The 13067-nt window shown below is 42.1% G+C and overlaps 1 protein-coding gene across 1 annotated transcript in view; it reads right to left on the reverse strand.

The window, feature by feature from the left end:
* Positions 1-8782, reverse strand: part of PROSER2 (proline and serine rich 2) — a 42480-nt gene extending 33698 nt beyond the window's left edge. The window contains exon 1 of the mRNA XM_044762165.2: positions 8613-8782. The gene's annotated coding sequence lies outside the window, so the exon portion shown is untranslated. The remainder of the gene's footprint in view (positions 1-8612) is intronic.
* Between the last annotated feature and the right edge of the window lie 4285 nt (positions 8783-13067).

Consider the following 13067-nt stretch of genomic DNA (forward strand, 5'->3'; position numbering starts at 1 on the left):
TCCAACAAAGGGTTAATCTCCATAATATACAAAGAACTCACACAACTCAACAATAAAAAATCAAACAACCCAATTACAAAATGGGCAGGGGACATGAACAGACATTTCTCCAAAGAAGATATACGGATGGCCAATAGACACATGAAAAGATGCTCATCATCACTAATCATCAGGGCAATGCAAATCAAAACTACACTAAGATATCACCTTACACCTGTTAGAATGGCAAAAATATCCAAAACCAAGAGTGACAAATGTTGGAGAGGCTGTGGAGAAAAGGGAACCCTCATACACTGTTGGTGGGAATGCAAACTGGTGCAGCCACTATGGAAAACAGTATGGAGATTCCTCAAAAAGTTAAGAATAGAAATACCTTATGACCCAGCCATCCCACTACTGGGTATCTATCCTAAGAACCTGAAATCAGCAATTCCAAAAGTTCCATGCACCCCTATGTTCATCGCAGCATTATTCATCACAATAGCCAAGTCATGGAACCAACCTAAGTGCCTAGCAACTGATGATTGGATAAAGAAGATGTGGTATATATAGACAATGGAATACTTCTCAGCCATAAAAAAGGACAAAGTCGTCCCATTCACAACAACATGGATAGACCTTGAGGGTATTATGTTGAGTGAAATAAGCCAGGGAGAGAAAGACGAACTCTGTATGACTCCACTCATAGGTGGTAGTTAACATATGGACAAAGAGAACCGATCGGTGGTTGCCAGGGGAAAAGTGCGTGGGGGGAGGGCACTAGAGGTGAAGTGGTGTACCTACAACATGACTAATAATGATGTACAACTGTAATTTCACAAGGATGTTACCTTTCATAACCTTAATAAAAAAAATACTCTCCAATGTATATTTGAAAATAAATTTTCCAACTGTTATAAAATACAAATAAAACAATAATGAAAAGCAACAACAACAACAACAAAAACCAAAAGAAAAGTAAACAAAAACCTTGGAAAGAAAAGAAAGCTTCCAAAAATATTCACTAAGCCATTTAGTAAACTAGGCCTGGATCCCAGCACTGAAGATCAAAGGAACATTCTTCTCCAGGGAGAAGAAGCTGGTTGCTGCTGGGAGGGGAGAGTTCGTTTCGTTCCGGAGTTTTAGAAGGCTGCTGTGGGTCAATGGTTTAGCATCCTCTTCATATGATTTTGCTTCTTCTCTGAATTGGGATTTTTCCTTACTTCTGAGATGCCTTCTGTAAGAATTTAGGGCCTTACACTGTGCCCCTCAAGGGTATTAAATACAATTAAACATTAAAAAGGGTAGTAATTTTACTTCTCCAGAAGAATTACCGTGCTTTCATTAAAATTTTTTTTTTGAAAAGCTCTTTCTGAACAATGCAGAAAAGGTTGACTTCAGACAGTTTCAATTGTGAATAGTTTCAACTATTAACAGGAGGCGGTAATTTACTTAGGGCCATGCACCACATGAAAGTAATTGATTCGCCCACACTCAAGCAAACAAGTTCACTGGTGAGGCCTCACCCTAGCCAGGCTGGGGAGCAGGCCCTGAGGGAAGAACCTCCTTCAGTCCTTCGGTCCTTTACCATGGATCCTGCACAGAAGATATGCAAATCAGATCTTCCCAACTAAAACCTCACCTGCAAACAGCTTGGCCGGGATTTCAGTTCAGTTCCCAGTAACAAAAAGTAATGACCCAGAAAAAAAAAAAAGTAATGACCCAGGACAAAGGAAACAGAAAAGCATCAAAAAGAGTAAAATCAACTTCTATCTGATGAAATGTTTGCAAAGGCAGCCACTTCAAATTTTTATGCTTATTTTTAAGAAACTGACATCCTATATGCCTGTTTCTGTATTTCTGTATTATGTTTCTGGATTCTTTAGCAAATTTAAAAAAACAGAAGAAAATCCCATTTTAAGTTGTTCTTCTCTGGTTAAACAAGTTTGTGTGCTTTCTCTTTATTTATTCAGCAGCTAGTACCAGAATACCCAGTATGGCTACACTGGTGAGATAAAATGCAGTCCTTGCCTGGAAGTAAGAATTATACCTTATTGTTTTACAATGCTTTTTTTTTTTTCTGAGAAGCTCAAAATTCTTAGCTGAATTTTTCATTCATCCTCATAACAAAACCAAAGCTGCCTTTGAGCCTGTCCCCTTAGCGCTGGTATTTCTAACACCTGGTTAGACGGGGAGCCAGCTCTGGTTTACATATCTTATCTCAAGTTAAACAGATTTACATCCAAACCAGCAAAGCTCACACCAGGCCTCCTGCTGGGTCAATGAACTGTATCCGACTTTTAACCCCATCTCCCCAAATCTCTTAGCCAGCCTTGTTTGGGGAAAAGAACAAGACCGTTTATCCAGTGGACATATATACAGAGGCTCCTGTCTCCCAGACTCTTACTAGATACCTCCTGGGAACACCTTCTGTAACAACTACCATCCCGATGACACGGGAATCAGCTAAGAAATACAATAGTTAAACACACAGTATTTTTATATGAATTTTCAAGTTCACCGACTACATTCTTACAATGGTTGAAAAGGGAAGAGTCTGACAGCTGGCCCACAGCTGGCCCAAGGATTAGATAGAATCATACTATGTCATTCGTGTAGGTCAAAAAATAGTTGAATATCAGTAATTATATATAGTTAACCTAATGTTTTTGGAATTGAATTGATAGTTAACAATGTAAAAACGTGAAGGGTTCCATGAAATGAAATTTTGGTTTAAGTATGGTATTATTACATGTTGATGCTAAAATGATTTTCCTTAGATGATACTTCTAAAATCACAATAGAGGGGCTGGCCCAGTGGCAGAATGGTTAAGTTTGCATGCTCTGCTTCGGTGGCCCGGGGTTTGCAGGTTCGGATCCCAGGCGTGGACATAGCACCGCTTGTCAAGCCACACGCCACACTGTGGCAGCATCCCACATAAAATAGAGGAAGATGGGCAACAGAGTTAGCTGAGGGCTAATCTTCCTCACACACACACAAAATAATAAATCAAATCAAATCACAATAGGAATCAACAGGAAAAAAGTCTAACACACAACATATTCACCTCACATACACTTTAAAGATAACTGATTCAAAAAAATGAAGTTGCCTGCGTGAGTAGGAGCTCAGACAACACGTTCACTGCTTATCTAGTGTGTGGAGGACACACAGCAGAGGAAGGACAATTCGGCATAGGAAGAAACTGAGGTCCAAAGGCTCTCCAACGATTTGGCAAGTCAGAAAGAGCTTGATCTAGGTCCTTAGCTCTCCCCTCTAGAAGAACGCTTTTTGAAACTTTTTTTGCACCAAAAATTTCTATTTGACGTTCAACATTTTCGGTACCATCCCCTTGTTTGTACCATCTTATCTCTATCTTCCTATTTCTAGCCTCCCTTCCCCAACCCTGAACATCCCATTCAACTTTGAGTTATTCCCCCCGTGTACAAATGTCTACTCTGCAGAAAAGCCAGAAAACAAGATCTGCTATCATAACCCTAACCCATGAACCTTCAATGGTTAATGCCCCCGGATTCAGGGCTAACCCCCTCAGCCTGATCATCAAAGCCACAATTCTACCATCCTAATTTTTCCCTGTCCTCTCCTTCTTGGCCCAGCTCTAATGTCACATTCTCCAAGAGATGTTCCGACACGCCTGAAAGAAAGAACAGGTCTGTCCTCTGCTCCCAAAAGGCTTGTGGGCCTCTGTGATTGACTCATATTCCGCATTGATCCTGTCTCCTTTGCTGGATCCGAAATTTCTCAGGGCAGGGACGACACCTTGTTCATCTCTATATTCCCAGCTGTGCCTAGCACAGTAGGAACTTAAATGTTCACTAAAGCTCTTCAAATCCTCTGAATCTTTACAGAAACGCCCAATGAACCATTTTGGAAGGCAGGAATCGACCAAACTCAACCTGTTTAGTCCAGTAGACAAGAGCATAGACATCTTTTTTTCACACACACTTCCTTTAAGTAAGTTGTACAAAATAAACTATTTTAAATATACTCAGAATTAGGTTTGTTAATAAAGCTATGGCGAGTCATTAATTTATAATCTCCAGGTTCAAGGTCTGAGAGGGCCTGAGAAGTCATTTATCCTGCCCCACATATTACGGACCAGGAAACCAGGTTGCAGAAAGGTCAAGTGGTGAACTCTGTGGTTACACTGCTCTCGGGTGATGAAACCTGAGTTGAGAGCTGTGCTTTTTGCCTCTGCCAGGCTCTATTAACCTTTTAATTTTAGGAAACAAAATGTAGTGTGCAAACATCGAAGAGAGAAGGATCTGAGGACCGACACGTTTGCATACACAGTGCTAGCTCAGCGCTGAGGGCACCGCGGGAGCCAGACAGTCCACAGACACCACGGAACGAACAGATGAACATCCAGGGCCTCAGGATCAATAACTAAAACAGGCAGAAGAGTAAATATTCCAAAGCACTAGCCAGACAACTAGTCTCCTGGGAGGGGCAGCAGAAACCTGAAAGAGAAACCAGCGAAAAAAAAATCAAACCCAAAACAACACAATGAAGGTTTGAGAAGGAAAATAATATACAAACCAAGCCCTATAATAATAACTACACTTAGTCGCATGCTAGATTTTGGTGATAGAAAAGCTACTACGAAAGAGAATCAAGTCCCCGAACAGATACTTCTCCAAAGAAGATCGACAAGTGGCCAATATGCACATTAAAAGATGCTCAACAAGGTTAGTCATTAAAGAAAGGCAAATCAAGACCACAATGAGATACCACTTCATGCCCACAAGGATGGCAATTTTTTAAAAAACCATGGAAAACAACAAGTACTGGTGAGGATGTGGAGAAACTGGACCCCTTATACATTGCTGGTTGGAATGTAAAATGATACAGCTACCATGGAAGACAGTTTGGTGAATACTCAACAGAATTGTAAATTACTCAGGAATTCCACTCATAGGTATAGACCCAAAAGAACTGAAAACAAGTATTCAGACAACAACCTTACACAAATGTTCATAGCAGCACTACTCACAAGAGCCAAAAGGTTGAAACAACCCAAATGTGCAAGAACTGAAGAATGGATAAATACACTGTGGCACATCCTTACAATGGACTATTATTCGGCCATAAAAAGGAATGAGGCGCTGATACATGCTAGAGAACATGGCAGAATCCTGAAAGCATTGTTAAGTGAAAGAAGCCAGACACAAGAGGCCACATATTGTATGATTCCATTTATATGAATTATCCAGAACAGGTAAATCCATAAGAAAGAAAGCAGACAGCTTAGTGCTTGCCAGGGGCTGGGGTGGGAGGAAATGGGCAGTGACTGCTAATGAGGATAGAGTTTCCTTTTCGGGTGTTGAAAAAGTTCTGGAACTAGACAGTGGTGATGGCTACACCACACTGTGAATGTACTTTTTCTTACACTTTAAATATGTGCAGTTTATTGAATGTCAATTATACCTCAAGAAAGATATTTAAAAGAAAATAAAAAGGATGGAAAAAGATACATCAAGCAAATATTCACAACAGCAACACCGAAAAGATCACTTCTGGCTACCTTATATCAGGCAAAATAGACTTTAACACAAAGATCCTCATTAGTGATAAAGGTAACTATGTAATGATAAAGTTCAATTCCTATTAGACGCTGTATTTCTAACAATATAAACTTACGAATGCATACCGTTAGATGTAAAAATAGAAAGTTGTATGCACAAATAGTCGCAGAATATTTTTTAGCTCAAAAATACAAGGAGATATTGACAAATCCCTCATTATAGTGGGATTTGTCAATATACCTCTCTCAATTACTGACATGTTAAGCAGACACAAAGTCAGTGAGGAATAATGCAATGAATAAGGTTCATTTAACGGACACCTGTAGACCTCTACAGAAAAAAAAACTGAACCATTCTTCTCAATCACATATATTGTGAATGGACTTAATGCCATTGATTTGTACACTTTAAAATGATAAATTTAATGTTCTATGTATTTCACTACAATAAAAAAATAAAGAGAATTACGTGTCCCCAGAGCTGGGGCCTTTGGAAATGTACAATTTGAAGACGTGTATTCACAAAGAGCTGTCACATCCCTCTGCAATAAGGCGGGATGTTCTGCCCCACACATTCCTTCACCACAATCCGGACTGCACGGATTATAAACCCAGCACCTACTTTCTCAAAACAGGTTTCACGACTGATGCTGTGAGTCCAGAAGGGGAACCACGGCATCACTGGCAGGTGCGCCTGTCCCTGTGATTCCACCATCTTGACCCCACCGTGTCAATTCGAACACCGTTCAACCATGACCAGCAGACTGGCTCAGAGATCCCCGAGGGGAACGCTGCAGTTTCTCAGAGGTCCAGGTGCCTAGCCCATCTCCTTAGAGCACACGGGCAGGCAGCTAGGCAGCCGCCACCACCACCAGACAGGCCAATGGAAACGGAAACGAGATGCTGCCCTTCACCAGCCAAGCGACAAGCTCAAGTTCTAGGATGCTCCTAGGATTCCCCAGCACCTCTCCCTGAATGGCCTCCATGCCACTGGCGGCTGTCCCACAACCATGCAGATAAGATGCGCCTGAACTCTGTGTTCCAGAGGATCCCCTGTTGTGAGCTCTTCTCCACCCAAGCCTTTCACGGCTCTCCCTTCAGGTCTCTAGTTCTTGCTGTTATCTGAGATGATCTTCAGAATCAACACAGGGTGCCATCTACGCGCTCCTCAGGTGTCTGAGAACTTTGGAACCAGGGCCAGGAGTACATTCGTCTCCTTATGAAGGCTTACTTGATCTGGTTTTAATCAGTTCGGGCAGCATGGCGCTTATCTAGATATGTTTGTGTGCCCAATGACTGGCTCCGTGCTCAGCCCCCTGGAGGTGGTCAGTCTGCAAATATTGCTGAATGAATTAATAAACACGCAGGACCTGCACCCAAACAGGCAAATCCCCCTGCCACAAAGGGGGACTCACTCACTCGGGACATCACCGAGTCAAACACACTCAAATTTTCTTAAAAGCATCTCTCCTCTTTCCAACCTTCTCTAAACGATCCCTCTTATTGTGCCCTTCTGATTTCTAGTGATGGAGAAAATGGGTTACTTTTACAGTCTCAGCATCCACAGTTTTCAAAGAAAAGCTCATTCGAAGTGCAAGGAATCTATCCACTCACTTTCAAATGGCTAGTACTGGTCTGGGCAAGAAAATACACAAGATTCCATACATACACTGTCAAAGCTGGCAAGAGAGATTCCAGACAACGTCCATCCTTCCCACCCAATCCCAAGTAAATAGGGCATTTGTTTGTATTTCCACATTGGCCTCAGGAACGAAAATACCTCCTCCACCTAGAAAAACAATCTGCTACATTCAGACACAGAACTTGGAGGGCAAACTTTTTAGTGCACCCGAGAACACTAAGAAGGGAGTGCTTAAAAAAAAAATTAAGGAGAAAAGTATCTTTAATAAACACTTCTCCTGGGAACACTTTCCTCAAGTTCACACTTATACCTGCTTCGGTGTTTCTCTAACTTTCAGAAATACAGATTAAAAAAAATGGTTCTCCATTAAAATTGGAGCCAGAAGGAACCTTCCTTCTACGGTCTCCAGCAACAGACCTGAACGTTTTACTCTGTTTAGGAGGGAAAAGACACACAAAAAAATCATTTTCCTTTACTCGCTTGAAGTTTTCTGCTCTGCACCAACTAGGTCCTGGCAAAGAGTTAAAAGTTTTCTGAGGTTAGTTCCTGCGGTTTACAAAAAAAAAAAAGCTAGATGCTTAAATTTAGACTCGGTAAAACAATACTGGGAAACTTTCAAAGCCTTGGAGAAATACTGGAGTTTATTTTATTGCCTTTTGTTAAATTGCATCACATCGGCCACATTTTCTGCTCTTTCTTTAATCCCTCCCGCCCCGGCCACCCCGGAGATCCACACGTTCCCTCGTGGTTCAGTTACCTGCTGGGGTTTGGGGTTGGGGAGCGGGGGTGGGGACAAAAATCTACTGGTCACTTTTCGCAAGACCCAAGGGTAACAGGTGGCTTTGGTCACCTCTTGCCAATATTCGGCTCCCACCCTCCTCTCCACGGCGGGAGGGATAGAGCTCCGGGAATTCGGGGGCCGCGGTGGCAAGTGGGGCGACGAGTCCCTGGCACGGATCGGGGAAGGGCGGCGGGGACAGGGCAAGGGGTGTTAGGGACAACCCGGGCCGCTCCGCGCCCAAAGATCAACAGGCTCCCCGGACCACCGTGCGCACCCGGACAGGACCACCTCGGAACCGGAAAACGCCGCCTTCTCCCACCGCCCCCGCCCCGGGGAGCACGCGACCCCCTGAAATATCAAAGGCGGCACCGGGTCGACGACGGTCCGTCGGATTGCCCCAGAATCTTTCCTAACTTCCAGGAGCCGGGGCGAGCGATGTGTCGGAGAAGGAGCGCGCCAAGAAGACATCCACGCACAGGGGCCACCGGCGGGCAGGGGGCGTGGGACGTGCGGACAGCGGGCACCAGGGGAGGGGGACCCTGCTCCACCTTGGGCTCGCCCCACCCGAGCCCGAGCCTCCCCACCGACTCCACACGCCACCGCGCTCCCCGCCGTGCCACGGCGCCTCCCGCCGCCCTAAGCCTGCCCCAAAGTCCCCACTCACCCCGCAGGAGTTCCCTCCCGGGGCACCGCAGGCGCCCACCCGGACCGCGACCTGGAGCCCTCGCGCCGCCTGCCAGCCCGTCAGCGCCGCGCGCCTCGCAGACTGTCCCAGGCCGCGCGCTCCCTGCCCCTGCGGCGCGCGCTCCTCTCCTCCCCACCCCCTTGGCGCGCGCTCCCCACATCCCCCCCCCGCCCACCCCCTTGGCGCGCTCCCCCGCCGGGTCTTGGTCCGCCAGACACACACAGCGCGCGCCAGGGGCACTTAAAGGGACAGGCCCGCGCGCCGGAGCTGCCCCGCGGCCGCCGCTCCCCGGGGTCCTCGGTCTCAGTGCGCGGTTTGAATTGGGGACCATCTGAGTGAAACCCCAGCCCCCTCCGAGGGACACACGCGGAGAAAAAACAGGGATTTGCCTTAGGAGCTCTGAATGAGATGGGACTTCCCCCCTCCTCTCGTCTGCTTTGAGAGGTTATTTTATGTTTAATGACGATAATAATAACCACTGTGTGTCGGATACGCGTTACCTTCGGACACGGCGTCGCACATGAGCACATTATTTCATCTAATCCTTACAACAGTCTTCTGATTTCTTATCCCCATTTCACAGAGGAGGAACAGTGAGGCTCAGAGAGGAGAAGCAGCTGGTCCAAGAGTTTTGGACCCCATCGCTTGGTGCTATTGACGTCTTTCTCCCTGTGGAAATACCCACTGAAGTTAATAGCTGGCTGTGGAGGGCTTTTGTAAGTTGGTGGAAATTAATATTATCAGTGTTTCCAAGGGGTGGAACAACTCTAAGGAGGGAGAAAGCAAGTTAGGGTGTTTTATTAATTGTAGGGCTTGTTATATACGCAAATGGCAGACGTTATGACAACCTCTGTTCCAAAACGCTGTGTGTTTATCCCCATTTTACAGAAAACTGAGGAAGGAAGTGGCTGGTTGCACAGAATGGCTGAGTCACTGGCAGCACTAAGGGCTGGGCCCAATTCCTTGGTCCTTAGATCATTTCTGATTAAAGGGGAGAAAACTTTTCCCCTAATAACACACTGGCCTCATCTAATTCCCTGCATCTTTAATTAATGTTTACAAAGCACTTTAATCTACCCAACATGCTAGTTAATTAGGCGAGTATTATTATCCCCTTTCTGAACCAAATCCGGGAGAGAATCAATTCTGTCAGTCCTTAATCCTTGATGAATAATGGGCCTCAGGTTCTTTCTTTTTCCTCTTAAATTTTGTTCCATATTGTGTTAAATACAAATGTGTTTGTCATGAATGGCTTATAAAAGTTAAATAATATCAAGCACCTACGGGTGAGAGGTCATATAGGCAAACCCTGCCGCTAAGGAACTCAGATCAAGAAAAAAAAAAGACATTTTAATAAATGCTTCCCAGAATTTTTTTCTTTTTGTTATTGTTCTTTTTGCTTGGGTAAGCTTTATGATGTATAAACATGTGTTTAGCTTAGTTTTTTTTTAGTTTACTTAAAAAATTTTAATATACACATTATCTTTTGTGTAAAAATTTAATTTTAGGGGCTGGCCCCGTGGCCTAGTGGTTAAGTTCATCTGCTCTGCTTTGGCAGCCAGGGTTCGGATCCCCAGTGCGGACCTACTCCACCGTCAGCCATGCTGTGGTGGCGACCCACGTATAAAATAGAGGAAGATTGGCATAAATGTTAGCTCAGGGTGAATCTTCCTTAGCAAAAAAAAAAAAAAAATTAATTTTACACAGTATCTTTTCTTACAGATGAAGAGGAGAGAAGGAAGAAATTGAAGGATGGTGGGATTAGGAAGGAAGGAGGTGGAAAGAAAAGGCAAAAAAAAAAAAAAAAAGAAAAGGAGCAGGAAATGAACAGGGGAGAAAATGAGACTTGAGGTTTCAACCAAGAAGTAGCCAGGGAGACGAGATGAGCCCCTGCTGGCACACGCCAGATCTTTGTGGGAACTACAAAGGTGGCCCTTGCTCTGGGCTGATGCAGACCTAGCCAGGGTCCCAGTATGACTCCCTCAGCATAGGCTAGCTCCAGTCCTCACGGCACCCCTGTCTGGGCACCTTTGTGCCAACTGAACTTATGCGAAGGGACAAAAAAGTGAGAAGAAGCATCTGAAGGGTCTTTGTCTGTGCTATTGTCGCTACTTGAAAAATCCATGAAATTTACACAATTTTACTTTATATTCCCTGGACTTTTTAATAAATGTCTTCCGAGGCTGGTCTTTGCTAAGAAAATGCTGATAATACTTGACCCCCAAATATTATTGAGACAATTATTCTTGTGAACTTTATGTCAATTAAAAATTTTAAAGTAAACTAAAAAAATTAAGCTAAATGTATGTTTTTATTTTATAGAAAGGATTAGGGTATGAAATCGACTTGAGAAACTGCAATATCTGTGGTGGCCCCTAGAGGGAGCAGACAGGAGAGAGAAAGAATGGTTAGTAAGTAAATCTATGTTCACTTAGAGCTTTTCAGAGCTAAAAATTATAGCTTTTTAGAGCTGAAAGGGGAGATGTCAAAAGAAATGATTTTGCTTTATGCTTCTTCTGCTTAGGAGATGTGTAACCTTGAGCAATTTATTCTTTTTGAGACTCATTTCCTTATCTGTACAATGAGGCTACTAACACTTAGCCTTAGAGGATAAAACCAAATTATTTTAACGTTTCTGTGAATAACGAGCAGATGAGAAGCATTAAGAAAATTATGAAAATGAAGAAAAATATGGCAAATTGCCCATTTATTATTGGAACATAGAATAGAGTCATAATAATTAAAAGTATCATAGAACAATAATAGATATTGAATGATACAGCTAATAGAATGGAATAGAGAACCCAGAAAAAGATAGTATTGATATAGCGTAGACTTTAATATGTGATAAAAGAGTCATCTAAAATAAATGAAAAGGAGATGGATTCTCAGGAAGGGGGCTTGAGAAAACTAGTGATTTGAAAAAATAATCAAGTTAAGCCCTTACCTTTCATTATATGCTAAAAGAAAGTTCAGCTACACTAAAGAAGTTTAAAAGTGGGAGAAAATTTAAGTAAATATTCCTGGGATTTCAAGATGGGGGAAGAAAAGAAATGAAAAAATCATAAAGAAGATGAGCATTAGACTAGATTACATAAAAATTTTCAGATTCTCACAACTAAAAATATTGTGAACAAAATGTGAAAAGAAAAAATACAGAACTATGCATAACAAATCTGACAGTTAATTTTATCCTCAGTACAAAAGTACACTCAAATTGATAAGAAAACTCTAATAACTCAGTGGGAAAGTTTTCCTCAAAAAGAAAATAAAAATAGTAATTAGCTCAGTGTGTGTGTAATTTTATGTTAAAGTGTTTCGACTACCTAGGAATTTGAAAGATAAAAATTTAAAATAATATACAATTTTGCACCTGTTAACTTAGAAAATATTTTCTTAAATTCTAATATTCAATACTGGCAGGCGTGCAATGAAATGGGCAATTTTATATACTATTAGTGGCACATAAGTTTCTATAACTTTATTGGAAAGCAATTTTATGAAATATTTCAAGGGCCTTAAAATATTTATACACCTTTATCCTATAATTTCATATTTAGGGATTCTGCAGAAATACTCAGAAATGAGCACAAAGATTTGTACATAAAAATATACACTGTCTCCTTTTTTATAATGTCAGAAAGTTAGAAACCACCAAAAGATCCAAAATTAGGGGCAAGTTTAAATAAAGTATTATGCAGCTATTAAAAATGAAGAATTTTTCATGAATACAAGAAAATACCCAAATATATGGATAAGAGGGAGGAAAAGAACATTACAAAATTGTTTATAGATTATTATTTCAGCTATGGAAATTGCATGTATATAGGGAAAAACTAGAAGGAAATATATCAAAAGGATGGCAATTAATGTTTCTGGTTCTGATTATGTGATTCTTATTTATAGTATTGTATATGTTCCAAATTGTCTGATATGACTCTACATTATTTTATAAATCAATGCAAACTAATAAATATTCGTTTTTTTAAAGATTTTATTTTTCCCCCAAAGCCCCCCAGTACATAGTTGTATATTTTTAGTTGTGAGTCCTTCTAGTTGTAGCATGTGGGACGCCGCCTCAACATGGCCTGATGACCCAGGATCCGAACCAATGAAACCCTGGGCTGCTGAAGCGGAGCGCGCGAACTTAACCACTCGGCCATGGGGCCGGCCTCTAAATATTCTTTTTATATGAGACAATAAGTGCCAGTGTGCACAGTATAGAGTCTGACATATCAAACATTCAATAAACAACTGATGGATGATGGAAGGAAGGAAGAGGAGATTGACGCTCTTCAAGGATGATTTGCTAGTGAAATTTCTTGATTAAAAAAAAAGAAATAATTATTCTACTTCTAGAGATGAGGAAATTAAGACCTGGAGATTTTGGGGTGACAAGTTTAAAGAAAAACTCTAAAAAGATGTTATGAAATG

Source organism: Equus asinus, chromosome 29, assembly GCF_041296235.1.
Source record: "Equus asinus isolate D_3611 breed Donkey chromosome 29, EquAss-T2T_v2, whole genome shotgun sequence".
NCBI classification, from domain to species: Eukaryota; Metazoa; Chordata; class Mammalia; order Perissodactyla; family Equidae; genus Equus; species Equus asinus.